This window comes from Mytilus edulis, chromosome 11 (genome assembly GCF_963676685.1).
Source record: "Mytilus edulis chromosome 11, xbMytEdul2.2, whole genome shotgun sequence".
Taxonomy (NCBI): Eukaryota; Metazoa; Mollusca; class Bivalvia; order Mytilida; family Mytilidae; genus Mytilus; species Mytilus edulis.
In genome coordinates this window covers 73872832-73899371 of record NC_092354.1, presented here as the reverse complement: position 1 = coordinate 73899371, position 26540 = coordinate 73872832, and the positions used below count along the sequence as shown (strand labels likewise).

General features: G+C 32.3%; 2 long non-coding RNA genes across 2 annotated transcripts; one reads left to right on the top strand and one right to left on the bottom strand.

Annotated features, from left to right (window-relative positions):
- The first annotated feature begins 253 nt into the window (after window positions 1–253).
- LOC139496268 (uncharacterized) lies at window positions 254–26026 on the top strand. The gene is made up of 3 exons (XR_011657585.1): window positions 254–413; window positions 1553–1668; window positions 25889–26026. It is a non-coding gene; the product is annotated as an uncharacterized lncRNA (long non-coding RNA).
- LOC139496269 (uncharacterized) lies at window positions 4169–17937 on the bottom strand. Its single transcript, XR_011657586.1, has 4 exons — window positions 17800–17937; window positions 5946–6062; window positions 4692–5020; window positions 4169–4347 (listed from the first exon to the last, which is right to left on the bottom strand). It is a non-coding gene; the product is annotated as an uncharacterized lncRNA (long non-coding RNA).
- Window positions 26027–26540: the final 514 nt, after the last annotated feature.

Sequence of the window (26540 nt, the reverse complement as noted above, 5' to 3'; positions counted from 1 at the left end):
ATTTGTTTTGATTTTTCGTTCTGAAATCATAACGTTTAATGAGGATCGTGACAATTATTGACATCTATTGTTTGTATATCTGTAGACAGCTGGTATTGCTTCTTCACAGTTAATTGTGGGGGATGTTTGACTTTAGAGGTATTGATTGGGCATCATATTACAGTATATTACAATGAGAATCATATTTTATCGTTTTAATATATTTTTTTATTTAGATTGAGGGCTCCGAAACTGCTGAGAAAGATAAAAATTCGATTTTCAATAAAATGTAACATACAGTGTACTCGTTCATCATTCGACGTTTGACATCAGTATCAGTTAGTAGTTCTGATAATACCGTTACAACATGGCAAGAGCAATGCTTCTTTTGACAATAGTATTAGTCTGTGTTCAACAAGTAACCAGCGGGATATGTAAGTATGTTTTTAGCATTAATGCTCTAATATAAGAGGGTTATTTCCTTAAAAGAAAAGTGGTTAAATCTAGTATATCTCCTTTTATCCATATTTTCTACATAAAAAATACCCCATACTGTACAAAATGACAGTATATGAATTATGTTTTCTAACAGTGCAAACAATGTATATTTTAGCTCGAAACCCATGTGTAATCAACTATATACTTGGAACGTGGAACTGTTCAATAATTACAATAATATGATTCTAAAATTCTATTGACAAGTGGATATTCCAAATATTACTTGACAAAAGAATAGTACTGTTGATTCGTTTATTTTCTAGGGTATTGTTTTTCGTGGATTGCTAAAATTAGCATAATCGTGGATATTTGATTTTGTGGTTTTGCTAAAATTTGCCTATTCGTGGATATTTTATTTCGTGGTTTTGCCAATCTCTGTATACTAAGCCTATTTAAAATATGTTATTCTTTGAGCATTTAAGTTCGTGGTTCATCTGTACCCACGAAACCCACGAAAATTGGTATCCAACGAATATTAATGAATCCACAGTATATAGTTACCAATGTAAACATAAAAGGACATGAATTATAATTCCAAAGCAACCTAATAAGACTAAAAATATATAAATTGTAATTCATATTTGGAACAAAAATATAGATTATACCCTACATAATAATATTACGAGAATTGTTTTGACTTTATGAATAAGAAACCAACAGGCAATCCACTACGTACGTAATGAAGAACATCCGCTATTTCATGGTCCTATTTTGTTTAAATCTTTTAGCGTTGTTTTTTGCGTCTGGTTTGGTTTATTTTCGGTACTCTTTAGTTTTTATTGTTCCTGAATTTCTACATCTAAAGGATTAGTGGCACCCGTCTTCATGCAGGATTAGTGCCACCCGTCTTGATGTTAGTACACATCAAACACGTCATTAGGAACGCTAAGAGATTGTTGTAATTGCTTAGTTGCATTCTCGAAATTTCCTAATTTAGTTCCAAACAAAGTACTGCAGGAGTGTCTACATGTTAACATTTCTTTTTGTTGAATTAAATAAATCTATGTTTTATTCAGTGCCCTTTTTAAATGACCTATTCAAATTGTGCATTTCATTATGATTATCTTCATTCTAGCTGTTGAGAAGAGAAATGCAGATGAAGACTGTTCCCAGGGAATCAAAGACGATTGTTCCTATAAGGGATGTAGTTATATACCTAATGGAATAGACTCCTGTGTTTGTTACTGTCCGGTACGTACTTAACTTTTAATCATTTGTCCCACTGATTTGAGGGTTTGAATGAGAGTTTGTTCGTTCCTGTATGATTAAGTTTATAGTATTTATTGTCTATTCTTTATTTACCTTTTTCTTGCCAATTATACTCTATTCTTTATTTGTTAGAAAATAAACTCATCATAAATACCAGGACTAAATTTTGTATATACGCCAGACGCGCGTTTCGTCTACAAAAGACTCATCAGTGACGCTCGAATCCAAAACAGTTAAAAAGGCCAAATAAAGTAAGAAGTTGAAGATCATTGAGAACCAAAATTCCTAAAAGTTTTGCCAAATACAGCTAAGGTAGGAAACCAACTCTTATTTTTTTTACTTTTTTATGGCTGTTCTTTAATGTGTTTGTCCTTTATTTTCTGGAGGTTTATTTCTCTGTTCTGTAACTCCCCTCCAGAACCTCAGATATAGGGTATAAATGTAGGTTACCGTGATTAACTGATGTTAATATCTCATAAATTAATTAAGAAATACAAATCAGGAAAAGTAACAAAACATTAAGCAAAATAGAAAAATTAATACGTTAAAAAAAATGTTATCATATATTGTCAGTTATGATGTTTTAGATATAAGAAGATGTGGTGTGAGTGCCAATGAGACAAATCTCCTTCCAATAACTTTTTTTTTTTTTTTTTTTAAAGTAAACCATTATAGGTCAATGTACGGTCTTCAACACGGAGCCTTGGCTCACACCGAACAACAAGCTATAAAGGGCCCCAAAATTACTAGTAACGCGTTCTATTTGAAAAAGGGAAAATCTATTTTATTCTCTTTTTAGTGTGGTTTCAAATTCGGTAAACAAAAAGATTGTCAACGTTTATTGTAAAAAACTTCTTTATTTGAAGAAGCGAGGCGATTCAGTTGCTAAAAATTAGTGAAAATTTATCCAGATTTACACCTGATGTTAACTTTATATTCATGCAGCAACAAAGAATGATGAAACTCATTGAAATTTTTCCTCATCTATTATCATAATGAATTTAAAAATAAATGAAAATGGGGAAATATCCCCGGAATAAAATGACCTTTAGACTGGGGAAATATCCCCAGAAAAAAGACCTTCAGAATGGGGAAATATCCACACTTTTCTTCAAATATAATTATAAGTTTGAGAAGTATGTGTAAGTAACTGTAATTAACATCATGAATAAAGTGGGGAAATATCCCCAAATTAAATATGACTTTCAATATGGTGATAAAAGAATACGAAATGGGGAAATTTCCCCATTAAATTACAAGTAGTGGGAAAACATCCATACAGGAAGACAACACATACGTGAACACTTAACAATATTGGGGAAATTTCCCCACATGAAAATAATCTTTAAAACAAGCTGTGTAATTGGTCATTTTCTATGTCGAAGAAATAAAAAATATACATGGAATGGGGAAATGTCCCCATTATGTGTATTTATCCATTTCTACAGCATTTTGCAAAGATTTACTTTCCGTCTAAATATGTCAATCTTGAATATAAAAATGACGAACATTTATCAGGTGAAGCTTGGAAAAGCAGTGTGATTCTCAATGCACTTTTCGACTGATTTTTTTTTATATTGCAAACAAGTCAAGCTAATGAAAATACTGCTTTAAATTTTTTTTGCAAAGTTAGATAGCGGGCCTTAGATTTGAAGGTCATAATTAACACTAACTAATGTACATGTGCAAGACTTTAAATGACTTTGAAACATTCAAATACGAAATAAAAGATGAATCTTGGTGATTCGCACTGTCCAGTGGGAAATAAATATGCATATTCAGGACAAGAACAAGTTAATGTAACATGAAAAATAACTTTACTTTTCAATTGAACCACACGCAGAGTCGGATTTTCAACAAGCTAATTCATAAAGGAGGAGTAAAAGATACAAGAGGGACATTCAAACTCATAAATCGAAAGTAAACTAACGCCATGGCTACAAAAGAAAAGACAAACAATAGTGAGGAAGAAACGTCAAAGAAATTAAAACCTACAAGCAACACGCATCCCACCAAAAGCTTGGGGTGATCTCGGCAACTCCGAAAGGGAAGAAAATACTGCTTCACATGTGACAACCGTCACGTTGTTCATAAGATAACAGTTCACCGAAACGGACATAGCATTATCACTTCGAGCCAATCAATCCTTTGATCAAACTCCTTCATGCTGCGTGCTAAGCGGAGAAGCAACAAATACAAATTCTAAAGTCTCCGTTTTCATCCTGCTTGGTTCCAAACTACGACCTCTCGCACTCGGGGTGATCACGCTACCACGTATTCGTGTATCCATCAAATTAAAGGAAAGTAAACGAGATAGAAATCAATGTTTTTTCAAGAGAAAACATAATTACAAACTGTGTAATGTCAGTACAGCACAAGTAGAAAATTTAAACTCTTGAAAATTACATATTAAAGCATGCACATTATTTTGAATAAAACATAATTGTTCTGTTGCTGTTGAAACCATATGTTGTTCAACTGCTAGGTAAAATAGCCACAACAAATATGATACCTCATGTATATAACAAATCAAATCAAAAAAGAAAATGAGTTCTATTAGTTCCTGTATTATAGAATAAAATATCTGTTTCTTTTGACATATATAGCCATATACATATGAGCTATATATGGTGCGTCTAGTTGTCATGTTCTTCGTATTTCCTGAAAATACATGAAACAACAACGATTGATTTCGACCTTAAATGTTGTTAGTTGATGATTAAAGAAAAACAAATAAATATTATAAAGTAGTCAATTACCGATTTCGAGTTGAGTTTGCTAATAAAACGTCCAGATGTTTTGCTCAAATGAAAAATATTTAATTTGAAAAGAAGATAAATATTTAGTTTTCTCAGTGATATTAGCAAGCAAAGACAACGCGTTTGACATTTGATCCGTGAAGAGACATTTCCAGTCATTAATTCCACTTTCAATTTTTTCGATAAATATTTTGTCAAAAACTGGCGTGGAAACTTTTGGTACACCCTTTGGCAATTCTACTTCACCTTTATCGTTAAACATGAACATTCCACTTGTTGAAATCTTCCAAGGCCCCGCATGATTGGATTTGTAACACAGTTTAATCTTATTAGATACTTCATCCATTGTAAATCTATAATGTAATGGCTTGATATGTTTCCGTACATCAGCAATAAATGGTTGAAGCCAGTTCCTAATATCGTATTGCCAAATTAAGTTGCTTGGATTTGGTAAGAGATCCAAAAGCTCAGGGATTTTTTCTGCGTCATTTCGACGGAGGGAATCTACTATTTTGCTGAAAACCGGCGTCAATATCCTCATGTGTGTGTCCAACATACAGAAAAGAAAGGTGAACCTGCAAAAAAAAATATTTTCATAAAAAATTCTATCAAATTTTATATTGATTTATATTTTAAAACTGTCCGCATTACGATTCTTGTATGTGCATTCGTTTGCTAATTGTTTTGACATTTCTCTGAAGCAATATTGCGACAGTCATGATAGTGGATGTATGTGGAGTATTTATATATTACACTTGATACATTATTTCAGGGACGGTGTTCCATATCATGAATTCAGTTAGTCTAAAAATACGACGGGTGTCCCTCGAGGAGCTGTTAACCGAGTTTTCCGGTGGTATTGGAGTTACTTTATATTTTTATGTAATGGTTTGTCTTAGTTGTTTTACTGTTGAATATTGAGATGATTTATTTTAATCGACTTTTCATTATGATTCTCCGTCGGTATATTTTCTCTCTTTATTATATCTTATTCATCATGTTCATTTGGATACAGTTATTCATGTTAATACATAATGATACGACCCTTATAACAATGGTAGGAGGAATCACCGATCAATTCAGTAGGAACAAGAATGTGTCCTCAGTACACGAATGCCCCACTCGCACTTTCATTTTCTATGTTCAGTGGACCGTGACATTGGGATAAAAACTCTAATTTGGCATTAAAATTAGAAAGATTATATCATAGGGAACATGTGTACTAAGTTTGAAGTTGATTGGACTTCAACTTCATCAAAAACTACCTTGACCAAAAACTTTAACCTGAAGCGGGACAGACGGACGAACGGACGGACGAACAGACGAACGGACGAACGGACGCACAGACCAGAAAACATAATGCCCTTCTACTATCGTAGGTGGGGCATAAAAACACGTGTGTCCATTGTCATGATTGTATTCCCTGAATTTTTTTAGATAGGAATTCTATTATCTAACAGTAGTATGATTACTGTGGGCTATAAGATATCAAATGTCTACCTCTTGAAATACTTTCATGTGCACCAGTAACTCGCAAAACGATAAAACATATTTATTTTTGTTTTCCCGCCAGCAGTTGTCCGCTTGAATATACAATACTGGAGGCAACGTTCCACCCTGCAAAAATTATAATTCAAACCTTAAACATGTTATTTTATTTATCTTGCTCATTCATTACTTGATGTGTCAAAACAGGAGTTTGTTGTCCACTAAATAGCTGTAGCTGACTAAAATAATTGCAAGTATATAATACTGCCTTAGCAAGTACAGTATGTCCAATAAACATACACACCAATATGTGTTATTCCTCCCTACCGTGTTGCTTTTAGTTGTTTTGTCATCGTAGTTGTAATGTTTTCCCCCTTCTTGATGTGGTATGGTATATGCTATATTTGTAACATAACCGAATTAAACTTCGATATTAATTATGAAAAGACAAAATATTGGTTGAAATCCATGTTGCTTTTTGTATATCAAGATACATTGTATTAAGAATGTCCCAGACACCCGCAGAAGTCGACTTAAACACATACGTATGCATGTAAACACATATAAATTTTTCATAGATTTTATATACAATTATAATGCAAAATATTCTATAAGAATACTAAACCACCGAGGCTGTACCATTTTAGTAGGCTTGACTTCTAACAGATAACAAAAAAAATGATATTTCTTTTTTTATGTCTCTTCATGATTAACCATGAACTTTTAAATATGTAGTTCATCCTTAAAGTGGAAAAGTAAAGATAATCGGTTTTATCTAGTAATAGCATAATTTAGTCAGTCATAATGTGAATCTTTTCAGTCAATATAATTATGTATGCACAAAACTGATAATCTGTGTATCGCACTATTTCGGATCATTTCTACTGAGGGCTATTTGAAATTTTCTAGTTTGAATTTTTCTATATTTGCATTGTTGTTTTGTAATATTTATAGCTGATTATGGACATTGATTTTACTCATTGTTGAAGGCTGTGTGGTGATCTATAATTGTAATATTTGGTGGCATTGAACTCTTGTCACATTCCAGCACTCTGCAATGGTGGTTTCTATAAATTTATCATTTATGATTATGAAATACATGCTTTTCTATTTCAAATAACTCAATACAAGTAAAGGCAAAGGCAGAGATAATCGTGTGTAAAATAGCAGAACAAATGTGTCGTCAAATAAAATAATCATTGTAAATGACATTAAAACAATGACAAGATTAAACAATTCCTTAATAATTAAATTAACCTATACTGAGCCATTAAAGTTTAGCAACACTTTTTTTTAAATTTTTTTTTGGTTGTTTCTGGATTTTTTTTTAATAAACATCATTGATATAATCCTTAGTATTACCTGTATTTTTAAGCAGTCGTACTTTTTTCCAGGTGATTGATTTTGCGCCGTTTTAGCTTTACGCGTGTAATTGATGTTTTACCTTCTGTACCTGTACTTTTAAGACGAAATTTAATTTGTTTTTGCACTAACGTTCAGAAACACACCATTGGTAAGAAAAACACACAAACGTTTGAAAAAATTGCATGGGGCGTCAACCAGGCCTCTCCGAAAATGACCGTCAGATGGCTCTTGGAATGGTTGATGCTTGCATGAGTGTTACTGACGTAGTGGATCGATTTAATGTGCATAAGTCAACAGTTTATAGACTAAAAACAGTTATCAACAAACAGCACTGGATAGGTCAATATGTCGTAGACCAAAAACAACCATCGTCAAGGGAGGAGCGCTACATTCGCTTTACGTCAACACGGGACAAGTTTTTTGTGGCCACAACAGTAGTGCATTGACTAAGGGCAGCTGCTGGTGTGCCTGCCAATACTTAAGTGATGCCATGAAAGCATGGTCGAGAAATTGATTTTGAATAACACAATACTCAATTCCGCTTTTTGACCCTCTCGCGCTCCATACAAAAAATATTCTAATGAATATGCGTGTTAAACATACATTTTGCTTCTCACATGTCATAATTCATAAAAACAAATATGTAACCCATAAAAAGACGACAACCACTGAATTACAGGCTCCTGACATGGAACAGGCACATACATACATAATGGGGGGCGGGGGGGGGGGGGGGGTAATCATGTTCGCGGGATCATAATCCTCCTTTAACCTGGGACAGTGGTACAACGGTACAACATGAGAATGTATTTTGTGACTTTTCAAAAGTAATCCGTTTTTTCTTCTTTATCCTGTTCACTAGCCTAAATATATTTATTTTATTTTATTAAAGAAAACCGATATGCAATGACTTTGTAAACTATGCTCAACAGCAAAATAAACTGACCATCGCCATTTTTTTTTAGTACATGTCTTAGGCAGCCTTTGAATGTTGATTTTAAGAACGAAACCGTATTAAAGAAAATTGTAGTATGTTTTAGTAAAAAAAAAAATATAGGTTGCTGTTGCTTTTTTTAACGCAATTTGTACTTAATAAAAGTATATCCCATGCCTATCAATTATGCAATAAAAAAAGTATCACGCAAAAAGTAGAAAATTCTTTTGAGGCCTATTAGGTCTGAGTAAACTATGTTAATTTTCCTTTTATGACAATGCAACGAAGCATCTAGTAATAAAACATATCGGCTGCACACATCGATCAATTAAATTAATCATAGTTTTAATTTTGAATACCATATTATCTTCATAAAATGTCTGTGCCAAAAAAAAATCGTTTTATAACCCCAGCTTCATAGTGCGTGATTTATGACAACTTGCCACTGGGTGCGTAAATATTAACACCGATGTGAAGTGCCTACTTCTTAAAGCTTTTATATAAACAAAATAATTAATGCATTTGTACATTTTGATTGGAATAGTTTCTATCTGTTATTAAAGGATTAACCACGATTATTGAGGGAAATCCTCTCGTTGTGAAAGTAGTTACTATCATGCGTGTTAAGGAATTTTTGATTCTCGGACTATCATTTTTTTCGACATTCGATTTTTATCTCAATATGAACAATTTTGTTTTTAAATCCTGTTATTTTCAATGGGAACCCACAATAATTATTTAAAAAGTTCTTGCCGCCTCCACCTCCACAAAAAATGAATGTTCAATGTCTAATATAAAATCATTAATAAAATGATATCGTAAGATATGCTTTAAGTTTACTCGGGGGTGGAGAGGGGGCACTTACTATGCAATGAGTGACAGGAATGGGCCGCTGGAATAGGTTAAAATTTCTTGCTACATGATATATAATAGTTGATAAATTCAAATATCAATTATGGGTTCATATTATCACCTGCTTGATAATATCAGAAGTATCTGAAACAAATCAGATGCCAGTATTTATTTTTCATGCGGTTAAACCACAGTCGACTTGTAAATGCATTAGCTATTTGTCAAACTAATTAATCTCTATTATTCTAATGTAGTATTTCCACTGATGCTAGTCATAGATGATATAAATCCGATTATTTTGACATTTGCACCTAATTACCATATCCAAAGGTTTGTATACATGAAACACTATACCATTGATCAGTGGCAGATTCGGAATTTTTCACAAGCCGGGGCCCACTGACTGCCTAAGAGGGGGCCCGCTCCGGTCCTGCTTCAGTAATTCCCTATATCATAATCAACCAAATTTAGCATCAGTAGTCAGAGCTCATGTTTTGTTATTGTGTATATATAAGCCGACCCTAAACAAAATTTACTTACTTAGTACTTACTTTTCTTAATCTTACGTATACATGTATATGGGTTATATTTAGTTTTTAAAGATCATTAAAACCGAATATTTTTTTTTTGTTTCGATTTGTTTTGTTGTAATAATTCACTACGTCAATTGATAAAAAGCATCAATATAAATACAAACATGTTTAACCCCGCCGCATTTTTGCGCCTGTCCCAAGTCAGGAGCCTCTGGCCTTTGTTAGTCTTGTATTATTTTAATTTTAGTTTCTTGTGTACAATTTGGAAATTAGTATGGCGTTCATTATCACTGAACTAGCATATATTTGTTTAGGGGCCAGCTGAAGGACGCCTCCGGGTGCGGTAATTTCTCGCTACATTGAAGACCTGTTGGTGACCTACTGCTGTTGTTTTTTTATTTGGTCGGGTTGTTGTCTCTTTGACACATTCCCCATTTCCATTCTCAATTTTATTTCACATATTTAGACGTTATAATAACCCCTATCTAATAATTTCACTTTGACATTAGTTACATCGTTTATTGATTTGTTATGGCCACTTATATTTCTTATTTGCCGTATTGCTTCACCTATAATAAATCCTCGGAATACATGCTGTGATTGACAGCTACTTTTGTATTTCTGTGTGTATAGATATAGTTTCTTTAAAATGTATTTCAAGGTCAAGAATGCCAGGTGTTGTAAATTATCAATTTTTACAGCGGATGAGGGCATTCCGGTGTATTGCTATCGCCTAGATTTCCATTACGTAATATTCGTTTTGGTTTTTTGAACCGATCTATAAACATGATGAAGACATCATCAAGTGCAAACTTATATTCCTTATCGCTTGTTAAAAATCCATTTCTTCAATGAATACTCATCACATACTTTTTTTAAAAAGATAAATTAATAATATTAAAATGTTTTGTTATACGTATAAACATTTAGTGAAAAATCATTCAAAATAAATATGCACACACATGCGGTAGAATATCTCAAGAACGTTTGCAATCTTAAGCAACGATAACTCAACCATGCACTAGCACTGCACTATTATTAATATAGAAGAATAGAATGATATACAATGAAAATACACGTAACTGTAATATACAAGTATTAATATACTATATAACAATAATATACCTGAGTAATTATACGGATTTGTATCACGTACTTCAATATAATAGTCATTACGGTGAGGATGAATTCCCTGACATTAATTTATCTACGCACGAACTTGTCCAAGAAAAAAATTATTTCTGCACATAAAACCTCATTTTCAGGTATAGATATGGGTTTTTTTCTGAGACAAGTGCTTCTCGGACCATTCACAAGAACTTGCGGTCATCCGATTTTCAGTATTTCAGTACTTTGGTTTCATTCTTCGAACAGAACCCTGCATAACTGGATAATTTTAGGTCAAGGGAAAACGTTACGTAGCCCTATGCAATAAACCATACAGGCCTCATTTCGTAGCATATTATGTTGAAGTAGATTTCATATTATAACTTAAATATTTTAGTTAAACACAATGACGATGATGGCGGCCTAAGGCTCTTCGCGGTTTTATTTTGCATTTGTTTTTGTGCAGTAGTGTTGTGTTCAATTGAAATAACATATATTGTATACTGAGCATGTTTAGTGAGAATATAAAAAAGAAGATGTGGTATGATTACCAATGACACAACTATCCACAAAATACCAAAATGACACAAACATTAACAACTATAGGTCACCGTACGGCCTTCAACAATGAACAAAGCCCATACCGTATAGTCAGCTATAAAAGGCCCCGATAAGACAATGTAAAACAATTCAAACGAGAAAACTAACGGCCTTATTTATGTCAAAAAATTAATGAAAACAAATATGTAACACATAAACAAACGACAACCACTGAATTACAGGCTCCTGACTTGGGACAGGCACACACATAAATAATGTGGCGGGGTTAAACATGTCAGTCATGTTAGTAACTCCGGAAATAATTATACTGAATCTGATCGTTCATGTAAATCATGAAACAAGACATTGAGGAATTAGCAGATGGGAATTTGTTGGGATAAACTTCAGATTTTGCGGTCATTAGTTATCTCGTACATTACTTTATAACTATCATGCAATCGTTGGTCATTTTATTTTCTCAGGAGGATTGATTACTACACAAATTGTCTGTTCACTACTGCATGGCTATGTAAATATTTCTAAATTAATAAACTATGGCATGAGAAATAAATCATACATGCAGAATACTTGCAGTTTTAATAAGTTAAATATTGTTTCTAGATAAACATTGTGGTCAAATCTATAGAGACAAATAAACTTATGACGCTTGAAAATAAAAGAAAATCGCAAAGGCTTCAACGGAATAGTAATTTCTGCTAGCATTTTGAAAGCGTAATGATGACTGTAAAATTGAATCCATGCATTTATCTGTAAAATACCGAATTACCAAAAGGATCAAACCATTTCTGTATTTACTATTTCATGACTTTGGAGATTATATTTTATCAAAGTAGCATTATATACCATGGAGTTTACAAAAGTATAATGTTAAAAAAAATTACCTAAACTTACTAAAAACGTATAATGTGTTATTTGTTCTTATTAATTTTGTTCACTATTTCTCCTTTAACAAACTAAAAGCACGAAAAGATGCTTATAAAGATAGAAATATATATATTGTATTCAAACATTTATTATTCAACAAAAATTTAGAGTCCTGGGGCCTGGTTTTCGAAAGTATCATAAGATATGTCATAAGATATATCTTAGGACATATTTTATGATCATCGTATGACTATCGTATGATATGTCATAGGATGTAAATCAAAGCTGTCTTAAGAGAGTCGTAGCTTTGGTGCTCTTATGACTGTCATAAGTGAACAATATTTTCTAATATTTTAAGTAATGATTAAAAAGTGATAAATATAAAAATTAAAATGAAAAGTATGAACATATTAATATTTACGAATAGTTTATTTCTTTCATATAATGGACAAGAAATTTTATATAAAAAGGAATTGATATTTGACTTGAAAATTTGTTAAAAATTAGTTTGTGATAAATAATAAACTTGAACTTCGTTTTCGTGTATAATCATACTTTTTTTTAAATGTGAATACTTTTTAGATTCGGTACATCGAGTACCCGCTTATCGAAATGCCCGTGCACATACGTTGATATGGTTCTATTAACTATACTAGGAACTAAGTAATATGTATATGTATTATACAAAACCATGACTATTAGAAAAGAATTCAAAATTATATGTCGCAGGAGATTCAAATTTTAGTTCACGTAGTTGAGAAAAATAAAATCCTTACTATTAAGCTAACTGAGATACACAACAAATATTTGTATTGCAATTAACATGAAATTAAACATGAAAAGTAATTAAAATTTTAGTTTACAATCATAAGACCATCATAAGTCATGTCGCGAGGGGTCTTAAGTTTACCACAAAAGTTATGACAATTCGTAACTTAGGACACTTTCGAAAACATATCTTACGACTATGACATGTCATAAGACCATCATAAGACATGTCTTAGTCATAAGATACTTTCGAAAACCAGACTCACTAAATTTTGAGGTAAATCATGACTGAAAACTGTAACAATAGCCTTTTATTGAATTATCAATTGTTTACCAATAAGGTCTTTAAGTTAGTCTAAATATGTATATCAATTAAAAAAAACATTCAGATTGAAGTTTGGTCATGAAACTACGGTGGCAGAATGCGAACATGAAAGAAAAAAAAATATGTTGTTCCCTCATGATACTATGTCGTTCCTTCAAGATGATATGTCCTTCCCACAAGATACAATGTAGCTATCTCGTTCCCTCAAGATGCTATGTCGTTCACTTAAGATACTATGTCGTTCCCACAAGATAGTTATCTCGTTCCCTCAAGATAATATGTCGTTTCCTCAAGATATTATGTCGTTCCCTCAAGATACTATGTCGTTCCTTCAAGATGGTATGTTGTTCCCTCAAGATGCTATGTCGTTCCCTCAAGATACTATGTTGTTACCTCAAGATGTTATGTCGTTCCCTCAAGATACTATGTTGTTCCTTCAAGATGTTATGTTGTTCCCTCAAGATGCTATGTCGTTCCCTCAAGATACTATGTTGTTCCCTCAAGATGTTATGTCGTTTCCTCATGTTATTATGTCGTTTCCTCAAAATACTATGTTGTTCCCTCAACATAGTTTTAACATTGTATTGATATTGCTATGTTGAAGGAACGAGATAACTATCTTGAGGGAACAACATAGCATCTTGAGGGAACGACATATCATCTTGAGGGGAAAACATCGTTTCTTGAGGGAAAGACATAATATCTTGAGGGAACGACATGATCTCTTGAGGGAACGACATATCATCTTGAGGGAACAAGATGACTATCTTGGGGGAACAACATAACATCTTGAGGGAACGACATATCATCTTTAGGAAACGAGATATTTATCTTGTGGGAACAACATAGTATCTTGAGGGAACGATTTGAAAGATCGTCGAGTCCAGTTCGTAAAATGTATGCATTTGTTTTTTGAATGAAGTAATTATAAAGCGTTTCCAACGAGTTTTTAAATCTAAATTATTTTTAAACAATCTATAGCTCCATTCGATCATATTTTTCATCTCGATATCCCTTAATTTTATTCAATATATATATTTTCAAAATACAGAAAAGAAGATTAAGTTTTGTTGAATCGACCATGAGTATAGTATGTGATATTTTTTTCTCATTGTTAAAGACTTACGGGTAGCCTGTAAATCCTTACGACCGCTTTATTGTAATGCTGTTGCGCCACTTTGCACACAATGCAGTGATTTGTTATGTTAAATCTACGCAAAAAAAAAACAAAACCAAACAACATTTAACTTAGAATAACTATTTTATAACACTAATTTTAAAAAACGTGCATACATAAAAGTAATAGTTATGAAAAAAAAACATGTCGTCATATAAGTATTCTTTACATGTAATATCTTCATCAGTCGTTCTGTTCATTTTTTTTTAAATACTGTGCCATGTCACACATCAGATCTAGACTAATTACTATAAAACATCCCAAAAAGTAATTATGCTGTTTTACCATGATATTATATAGATAAAATTTCTCTGAAAAAAGTTTAATACCGTAAATAATAGTTAGTTTTCTTACGCTTTTGTTTTGTATGTGTTTGATAGCTAGTACAGTATTACATGTATTATGCATCATAGATGGTTGTTTAATGGAAATAGTTTTAAAGTCGAAAATAGTAAACCACTCATATATACACTAGCTTTCATTCATTTTATAACACGGATATCATTTAATATTAAACGTTTCCGGGCAGTTGAAGAATCAAACCACATGGGATCTTTCTTGTGTAGCTGAATAAAGAAGTGGTTTAGTGCATACACCTTTCAGATGATGTAAAATGTAAAACCAATTGACAAGTCGATTACTAGTTATTGTATTGATATATGTCAGAGATAATATAGTTTCTAATGAACGAACGAATCATTGTAAAATTTTATGTAAAATTACTGATCTTTATCTGCGATGAAAACTCAAGTTTGTAGTAAAAATTATAACAACATTACCACATCTCGCGTCTGAGACAGTAAACATATTATGATACAACACAAGCTATTTTATCGTAATCATAAATAAACAATTATGTATACTACATGTAGTATACAAAAATCTGGAAAACCAGATAGGTTCATTATACATGCACCTAAACTGGCCATTCGTTAAAGAGCGGAACAAATGAATACCATGTAATACTCTATGCTTATTCGTATTTATACATTAATTCATAAAAATCGTTTGTACATTGTAAGTGAGTAAAACGTTTTTTAAGCGTCTTAGGATGTTTATTCATGTTGTTTTTAGGATTTTTGCAAGATATTCGGAATCCTCTGGGTTTTTTTATGTACTTTCCCAAAATATTTTGCCCGCTAACCCCTACTTTTATATATTTTCATAATGTTATTACACAAAGTTCTATTTAAAAATCTAATAAAATCCTTGTTATTTTTTTAAAAGTTTTTGTAAGAAAAAAGGTGCAAATGTTAAATGTATGAAAAATATAGAGAGAATGATTTCCCGCCAAATTGTCAATGCCCTTTTTTTTTATATTAGCTCACGGATGATTTTGGCAGTCTAATTGTTTTACCTTTATTCCTCCTTTATTCATAACCATTCTTATTTTTATTTTAACTGTTGCTGTGTGCAAATTAAGGACAACCGATAGACAAATGCAATAACATCAATAATTTAAGACCTCATTAAAGATTAAAACAAAATTAAATTACATTAGACACATTTAAAACTTGACGGTGTCACCGTCAAGTTTTAAATGTGTGGAAATGTGTCCTATCGAATAAATAGAATAGAATAGAAGAGAAGAGAAGCAGTGGTGGATCCAAGGTTTGAACCCCCTTTTTTTGGACGATCAATGCATTTGAATTGGGACATGACGTTGGACCCCCCCCTTTTTTTTGTCGTGGGTCATGAACCCCCCTATTTAAAATGGCTGGATCCGCCCATGAGAAGTTTAAATCGGGGTTACATGAACATTACAAACATAAGCTTGGCAGTACTAGTAGAGTTTCGTATCAACATTGCTACCTTTCCAATTTAAAAACATTAGCATAATAAATATCTTTATCACGCTTAAGGACTTTAGTCAACTTCATGTGCTATATTTGACTTTTTAAGATATACGCATTTAAAAGATGATATATTCTAAATGTACACACGTTTTATGCTCTTAGATAGCAAAATTATTTTGTGATGACTTTAGCCATTATTGAAAGCCCTGTCAGTAACTTTTGCAATTTAGCAATTTTAGACAACATAGACATTCTATCGTCTTTATTCATTGCAATGGGAAAAAAGAAAATGTTCTGTACCGTTGACAGTACTAGAATCACATACTATACATATGTATTCTGCGTGCAGAGGTATCAGGATGCATCTGTCTAGTTATATTTGTACAATGTTAGGGAGCTACCATTTGATTTTTATGGGGGGGGGGGGGGGAGGGGGCTAGGATGAAAAATCTTGTCCTGCATTTTTTTTTAGTTTTAATCTCTCCTGCCTTTTTATTTTTCACTTTATCCGGTCCTGCTTTTTTTTTCTTAGTTTATCCTGACTTTTTTTACATAAATTGTCATCCTGACTTTTTTGCAAGTGTCTCATCCTGCCTTTTTTTTTTTAACTCAAAACTCCTGTCTTGCCTATTTTTTTCAAATTTCATCCTAGCACCCCCCCCCCCCCCCCCCTCCCCCCATAAAAATCAAATGGAGGATCCCTTATCTAGTATAAGATGCATCTGTCTAGTTCTATTTGTAAAATGTTATCTAGTATACGAATAAATACGTTGCCTTGAAGGATACTTAATAATGGACAGCTATACAGTATAAACTGCTACTTTTTTGTATTTCAAAAACATGCAACTAAACGTTAAGCATGCAATTATCAGTTAATCGATCAACGTTTTTAAATAAAGTTAAACGGTGTTTGTATATTCGCTTATATTATATTTCCTTTATCCTGCAATCAGCCAACTATTGTACAAACAACAGGTACACTAATATTTTTGTTGTTGCTTTATTTCTACTTGTTCAAATTAATGTTCTGTTGTCCGACTTCCATATTGAACGAGCGGTAATGCGGATATTCCTTTTTTTACGTAACAGTTAATTTTTGGGGTCCGCGTTAAGCTACATGTCAAATTCTTTGAAAAATAAGGGACAAATTTTTTAGATTTTATACAACTAAAATTTCAAGTGAATGGTGTAAATTTCAGGATAAAAATAATATACGTTTATTTTCGGAGAAAACAAATATAAGTACTTGCTACGAGTCTGAGAAAAGCTCGGCGAAGTTAGTTTTTCGTCATGTTTCGAATGCTCATACACATAAGTTGTATATTTTCCGACAATGTACATATATCATATATCTATCACACTCGGGAAGAAAATAGATACATGCGTGGAATGAAAAATGTGCTGAAAATACACGTTTGCAATATTGGAAATTCCTTTGTGGTTTTAAGGAATGGTAATACTTGTTTTACGCACTTGAACGTAACCTTTATTGCTTTTTTTCATAAAGTGTATATCATATTATGCGTACATTCGCCATGATAACGATTTTAATTTGAAAATAAGTTGAAATAAAATTATACATACCTGTCCCTTTTCTGTCTCATCTTCGCTGTCGCTAAATACGGCATCGGATATCATAAGCATTGAAAGAAATAAAAAGAACACATTTTAAATTAGGAAAACCATGGTGGAATTATAAAATCGACGATTATTTCAAAGTACACATCTAGACCGATGTGGGCGTGTCAAATACCGGCTGTTTTCAAGAGAAGGGTCAAATTTTTACTGTGATTGACATGCAGGCTAGGGTGAGAAGTATAAATTAGTGGGAACATATTATTAATTAAACACTCATTGGTAGGATATTCATTATGGCAAGTTGGGACATTGTATTAAACAGTGGTGATTTTTATCTTGTGCTTGGACGTTTCAAATGGGGAAAAATAAAATATATCATACCTGGAGGATTAGGATTTTTTTTAAAAGGTACTGTAGCTTAAGTTAACTTAGTCTTGGCTTATGCCAATGCAGAAAAAAATGAGAACGATTTTTTTTTATAATTTCACATTTTTCTAATTTAAAATTACATTTTTCAATACATTTTGTAGTTTTGATTGACAATTATTTTTAGCGTTTGGGCAATCAAAAGCTGACATCCACTATAATATTATAGCCAAAAGTGATGAAAGTTGCATTAAACACCAACAAGTAATCAATAAATCTTATAATTTCAACAGTTCATTAAAATTCACTTTCAAGAAAGTACATTTTGCTTGGTTTCAGTTATTGTTTTAGAAATGTTAAAGACTTTAAACGTCATTATCCACCAGGGTGCGATAATGACCGGAAATGGTTCAGTACTGGTCATGTGTTAACGAGAAATTTTATTTTTCTTAATTGACGAATTTAACAGGTTTTCTTTTTTAGATCACCTGGCCCAAAGGGCCAAGTGAGCTTTACCCATCACTTTGCGTCCGTCGTCCGTCGTCGTTAACTTTTACAAAAATCTTCTCCTCTGAAACTTCTGGGCCAAATTAAACCAAACTTGGCGACAATCATCATTGGGGTATCTAGTTTTAAAACGTGTCCGGTGACCCGGCCAACCAACCGAGATGGCCACCATGACTAAAAATAGAACATAGGGGTAAAATGCAGTTTTTGGCTTATAACTCAAAAAACCAAAGCATTTAGAGCAAAATTAATCTGTTTATCAGGACAAGATCTATCTGCCCTGAAATTTTCAGATGAATCGGACAATCCTTTGTTGGGTTGCTGCCCCTGAATTGGTAATTTTAAGGAAATTTTGCTGTTTTTGGTTATTATCTTGAATATTATTATAGATAAAGATAAACTGTAAACAGCAATAATGTTCAGCATAGTAAGATTTACAAATAAGTCAACATGAACGAAATGGTCAATCGACCCCCTAAGGAGTTATTGTCCTTAGTAGTCATTTGAAAATTTTTACTAACATTTTCCACTGAAACTACTAGACCAAGTTCATTATAGATAGAGATAATTGTAAGCAGCAAGAATGTTCAGTAAAGTAAGATGTACAATCACATTTCCATCACCAAAACACATTTTTGTCATGAATCCATCTGCTTCCTTTGTTTAATATTCACATAGACCAAGGTGAGCGACACAGGCTCTTTAGAGCCTCTAGTTTCATTTTGTTTCAAAATAGTCTACAGTAACTATAAAAGATACATTAAAAATAATAATGAAGACAATATATGCATTACCGAAAAGATCAAATCTAGAAGTTTAGTTATAGCACTATATACATGATCTATAATAATGACTTTTGCGTTATAGCCAATTATTTTAACATCTAAAATAGATGTAGCAAGAAATGATCAACAATACGCAATTTGCACATAAGTTACAAATACTCAAATTATCAGTAACAGGATGAGTTTTACCAATATTTTACGTTTTTAAGGAAATGCGAATGCGAAAGCTATCCACCAGAGTTCAAAGCATTAAACTGGTAGTAAGCTAACTTTTCCTATAATCTTGAAAACTACAATAGCTAGAAAAATTTAAAAGGTGATACAATTTTTAAGAAAAGGAAGATATTAATTCATTTATGTTGTTGTAAAATTGGCATTGATGCAATTGTACTTTTAACTATATTTGACTACAAATATTTGCCTTGAAATGGGTAAATACGTTTGCCCTTAAAATGTCCGATGTAATTGCGTCCTAGATTTTGGCGTCTTAAATACATGATATACATCAATTCGCAAAGCATATATTTTTTTCTAAATATAACTGAACGCGATCAGGTTCAAGGCTTTATGGTTTTTGTTAATACTAATCTGTATTGCAAAATTACACCTATAAGGGTCAAGCAATACATTTCGTTGACTTATTTGAATATTTCAGGTTTTAGGAGTGGATGGAGAGTGTTCAGCTTAAAGATTTCGATACACAGAAATCCTTATTTAAAGACCAGTTCAAAGGGACTTTATTTTCAAGATCAACCTTCTTAAAGGCGTGGAATCATATCCGTGGTAAGACTTTTGTTCATGTTGTTAGTCATTGAACATGTAGAAATTAAATGGTAGCATCCTTAATAACACAAATAGATAAAAAATAAATAGATTAATTTAATTCTTGAATTTGACAGCAATACAAGAAAAAATAAAATGACCTGGGATTTAGTAAGCTTAATATATATCTAAGATAGCTACATAGTTTGATGAAAATCCAAGTTGATTTGAAAAAGTTATAAAAAAAATTAAAGATGCCTATCTGAATTTATATAATAATTTTAATTTTTACCTATTGTAAAATTAAATTCTTTCATTTCACAGCAATAAAATAAACTACCTAATAAGCTTGAATTTTGTAAGATCAATATTTAATTTAGTTAGATGGGCTAATTTACACCAGTCAAAACTAAATTTGAAGGTCAAGACTAGTCGAGACAGGTCGAGACTAGTCAAGACAGGTCGAGACAGGTCGAGCATTGGTCAAGACCATTTCAGACTACACAAAGATCATCAAGTACTGAATCAGACTAATTAAGTAAAGTCCAGACATAGTCGAGTACACTAAAGTACAGTTAAGTACAGTCGAGACAATGTCGAGACTAGTCGAGTAAAATGTGTGTTCGATTTTACTGGTCGAGCACAAAAACTGGTCAATTCAGACTCTGAGCAGTTTGCAGTGTATGCTTACTGCTGATTGTGCGGTTAACCTTTTTAATATGATAAATTGAACCTCAAAATATTATTTTATTTGTAAAAATGTGACAGTTTTTATCAAAACAAAATATTATTTTGATAGGAAACAGAGATGACAATTGAGCTCGAGTCAAGAACTTTACATGCAAACGAGGTAAGTTGAGGATGAACTTAGGTGAAATTAAATCAAGCAAGAATTTAAGATTGTTACTATTACCCGGAAGAGCATTAGATAAGCCTCAAAATAAGCTAAATACATTGAAATGTCATGGAGCTCATTTCGAGATATTTGATTTTTAAAAGATGGCCGGATAAGGCTGACTCGAACTCTGTGTATATATCTGTCTGACAGGATTTATCTGACCTTCACCTCATCATGCTCATTGTCATCATATTTTAAAATGTCAAGTTTATGCGATACTTGTAGTTAGAGCTTATTCTTTAATATTTTCCACATGAAATCAGTGATTAGTGAATCGGACGAGACTTTTCAGTATGTGTGGTTAGTCAATTAAACAAAACACTGATTACTTTGATTTACAAACTCAATTATTTTCAAAGGAAATGAAGATACCTGAGAATCAGATAAACATCAGATCATTGGAAGTAACAAATGTGAGTATGAAGTATCCACTGAACATAGAAAATGATAGTGCGAGTGGGGCATCCGTGTACTATGGACACATTCTTGTTTGACATTATGTTCAATCGTATTTTTTAAGCTTACACTACGGCATATGATTGCTTATTGATGAATATTGTACAGTAAAATATAGCTGCTTACATCCAAATCAATTTACGTCTATGTGATATTGTCACTAGAAATCATACCACATCTTTGTATTCCTATTTAGTTTAAAACATATCATTTTAATAAAATTAAAAGCAGCATTCAAACAGAGGTGAAATTCTAAAGAAGATTACATTGTTTAATTTTTTTCTCAGGATTTCGCAATGAACGAAAAAGTAATGGGCTTCTGGAAACTGGAGAAGAAATGGTATAATGCAACAGTCCTAGAAAAAACTAAATCAGGTAAACCATGATATACATTAAAGAGAGATTACAAAAGAACGATGAGTAATGAGTTGATTGATTGTCAGGTAGTTTTTTGTTGTTGTTTAAGGCCACATTGTGCACTCTAGGCTATATCATAGATACAGGAAGATGTTGTATGTGTGCCAATGAGACAAGTCTCCATCCATGAATTTTGTTTATAAAAGTAAACAATTATAAGTCAAGGTATGGCCTTCAACACGGAGCTTTGGCTCATACCAAGCAGCAAGCTATAAGGTGTCAGACCACCAATTACTCCCTCAAATTTAGAACGTAAAAGTAGGCCTACTCGGAACAAAAAATAGTGCATTTGATGTCATTGTTTACTTAAAATACACAACAAATTTGCAGAAATGAAACTTTTGGTGAAAGAGAAATATATTAAGACCATTTTGAGCCCAAATTTACTTGTCTATGAGTTGAAATTAAAAATTGAGGATTAATGCGCTCCATAGTATACTAATTTAAGATTTCAAGAAAACCAGGGGTTATTTTTAGTGGTACATCCATTCGGAAGGTCTCTTCTTTCTTATATGGCTTTAAAGGTATGTCGAAAATTGGAATGAAGAAAGGTGATACCTGTACGATTCAGGACATACCTGGTTTGTAAGAGGTTAAACTTAAGATAAAAAATTTAGAAATCTATGAAAATTGCAAAATTTGGTTGAACAGATAGGGACTTTTAATTGGTGGTCTGACACCTTTTATAACGGGCCCAAAAAAATTACTAGTGTAAAACAATTCAAACAGGAAAACGAAGAGCGGTCTAATTTATATAAAAATGACCGTTTGCATTTATTGGCTGAGAAAATTGGCGTATCTGGAGAGAACACAGAGCATCACATGTCCAATCAACAGAAACAATGCACATATCATTCGAAGTAAAAGACTCACTAAGGAGTCAACATTTCGATAAAGTCTAGGGAAACATCATATGAAAGGAAAGATGTATATATGTTTGATCTAATTGTATATGCATAATTTGTGTTTGGTTTTCTGTCCCTTTGATTGAATAGTCTCTATTTTACAGGTTACAAAGTCGTATTTGCAGACGACAACTTAGTAAGAGTGTTAGGTCTACAGAATCTACGACAAAAGACATCGAAATGAATTCAGCTGAAGGTGTTTTGTTTAACAAAACACTTTCATATATATATGAACTTACAAGAAACTCACAAGTCATCTGATAATGTTCTCAAAACAGGATATAATAAACAATATCAACAACAAAAGGAAGCTGTATTTCCTTGTCCTTGAACAAAAGACATTTAACATCAGTCAAATGATCCTATATATTTATACATGTATACAAGAATGAACAAGGTTATATATGTTATTTAATCTATATTGGGACATTATCATGGTATCTTAATGACAAAAAAACAAACATTCACATAATTAGCTTGTTTGGTCTGAATGTGCTTGTAATTTAATATGACAAACTGTATGTAGAATAAGAAGTAATTATCACACCATCAATGAGACAACATCAACGACGAAAATAAATAGATGAAAAAGTATGCAAAAATCATCAACAACAGATAGATGTGCGTAGAATCGCCAAGTGTGTTACAACATTATGCACATAAAGCTGTTCAATATAGTTGCAATATTAAAATATGTAACAATGTGTTATAGAGCACTTTTTATAGTAATTAGTAAACACAATCCTAGCATATTAAAATTTATGATGATGTACTTGTGCAAGTTATTGAGTTTCATCATTAACAGAATTACTTTTATAAATTCACTAAAACATAACCACCGTTTACATACAGGATAGATATTTTCTGAACATCAACAGCTTCAGGAAAACTATTTGAAATTTGAAAATATCGATATTTGGTATAACAAATTGATTGGAATTGCTTTTTAGTAGTGCGGTCGGTAGTGTCTGCTTATTACATTTTAAACAACCATAGATTTAAGTTCCTTGTTTGTGTGCGTTTTGTGGTTTTTGTGATTTCGTAAGAATATAACAATCCCTTGTGTTTTTGTGGGTTCTTGCTGCTTTGTCTTTGGTTTTCTATGTTGTGTTTTTACTATTGTTTGTCTGTTGGTCTTCTTTTTAAACCATGGCGTTGTCCGATTATTTTCGACTTATGAGTTTGAATTTTTTTCTGGTATCATTTGCCTCTCTTTTAAGGAGGTCTGTTCCTAATGATGACGATTTAAAGTAAGCTCCTCGTGTTTAAAAGCAATCTGTATTCAAAACATTCTGCCTTCTTCATACGGATAACCACAAAATATTCAAACATTTTGTCAGGAATCTGATGTTCAGTAGATGTCGTTTGTTGATGTGGTTCATAAGTGTTTCTCGTTTCTCGTTTTTGATATAGATTAGACCTTATGTTTTCCCGTTTTAATGGTTTTACGCTAGTCATTTTGGGCCTTTTATAGCTTGCTGTTCGGTAGGAGCCAAGGCTCCGTGTTGATGACCTTTTTATACCTATAAAGTTGGTTTTTTTTTACAAATTGGGACCTGGATGGAGAGTTGTCTCATTGGTACACATTTGTTTCATAAGTAGTCAACTGTCTAAACACTATCTAAATTTCACGACTTTGGATGACAGTTTTAGTACATACAATTATTTGATTTGCCGTAAATTTGAATCGTATGAGATTATGGGGACATTTCCCCAATTTGAAGTCAAGAATATCTAATATGAACATGATGAGATTATGGGGAAATTACCCCAATTTGTAGTCAACGATATCTAATATGAACATGATGAGATTATGGGGAAATTTCCCCAATTGATAGTCAACAATATTTTCTATGATTTGAACATAATGAGATTATGGGGAAATTTCCCCATTTGATGGTCAGCAATATTAAAGCTTGTATTTTCCAATTAATAATCTTATCGTTGGAATTTCGGCATTCTGATGTTTTTGGTTGTAGATGTGAATGTGGGGATATTTCCCCATTCTAATGTTATTGGTTTTATATGTGTAGTGTATGTGGGGATTTTCCCCACTGGTACGTTTTTCAATTCAAGAATACTAGTTTTCTTCATTGAGTGGGGAGATTTCCTCAAATTTGATAAAATCATGTAAGCGCATTTCCATTAACTTATAGATTTGTTGACAAAAAGTGTTTATTTCAATTCACATCGTCAACCGAATTTGAAACCACCAAAAAAAGAGAATAAAATAGAAATTCTCTTTTTCAAATAGAATGCGTTTAGTGTAAAACCATTCAAACGGGAAAACCAACGGTCTAATTACTTATAATGTTATGATATAAAATAATTCAATTGATTGTTTTTTGGTTTTCAACTTTGATAGTACATTGAAGACTACTGCCATTTTAGCAATTTTAGATTGTTTGATATTTTTTTTAATTTCACCTTGTACTAAGTGACTGCTAATCATTTTAAAATATGTACGTATAGTTATTTTAGCGCTTTTATACCAGGTTTAATCCACCATTTTCTACATTTGAAAATGCCTGTTCCAAGTCAGGATTATGACAGTTGTTGTCCATTCGTTTGATGTGTTTTATCCTTTGATTTTGCCATTTGATTAGGGAATTTCCGTTTTGAATTTTCCGCGGAGTTCAGTATTTTTGTGATATGACTTTTTATTACCAATAGAAGGGGGTGTGGGCTATCACTGTTGAGACAGGAACCCGACGAAAATACATAAGTCGTACATATGTCAACGTACCGACAGTATTCCATGTAAATCGTCCTGAGTCTAGAAAAATGTGAATACAATTTATAGGGACTATCAAACATCTACCGTCAACGCCGATATTCCGGAAATGAAATGAAAGTAAACATTTAAAAGATTCAACGTAAGACATCCACTAAGGTGGCTAGTTTAGTTTGGTGTTATTGAAAGTCTGTATGAGCATGCAATGGTATAATACTGTTATACGTGAAAGAATTACTTTATTTTATTCTCTTTTGTTTTCTAGGGCGTTGATGAGGAAAAAGAAATAATGAAGTAAATAATTTGTCACATGTGCGGACTGTCTTAAATGATCTTACCTAAGCCATTAGATGTCAAGTGCACGTAATGGATGCATATAATTTATTAAAAAGTTTTTATTTCATCTCTGTTTTTTGTTTTAAGGTGAGTGTATTGAAGGAGAACCTTCATAAAGTCTGTTCCGCTCGGATGAAATCGAGATTTAATTGATCACCCAGATTAAGTACTTCCGCAACAGAAATCCTTAGTATATTTTTTAACAAACTGGTACCCGGTTGTCACTTGACAAGTTTGACAATATTACTATATGTATATTCTAAAGGCGTTCTGAATGTTTTACGGAAGGCACCAACCAACGTTTTGATTGATTGGTGGCTTCATTATCTCCAGCGGCAAATTATGCATTTTCATGACAATAGCATGTTAACTATATTTGAATATACTATGAGTTTATCATATTACCCTATCCATACACTGCATTCTAAATACGAGTCATCTCTTATCTAACTCCTAAAAGGTTTTTTGTATGTAAAATTATCTAAAACGATATTTTTCAATTTTAAAAAATCTCAACTATTCAATCATTAACTTACTAGTAAAAAAAACGGAAAATTGTGTCTCATTCCTGATTGGGCTGC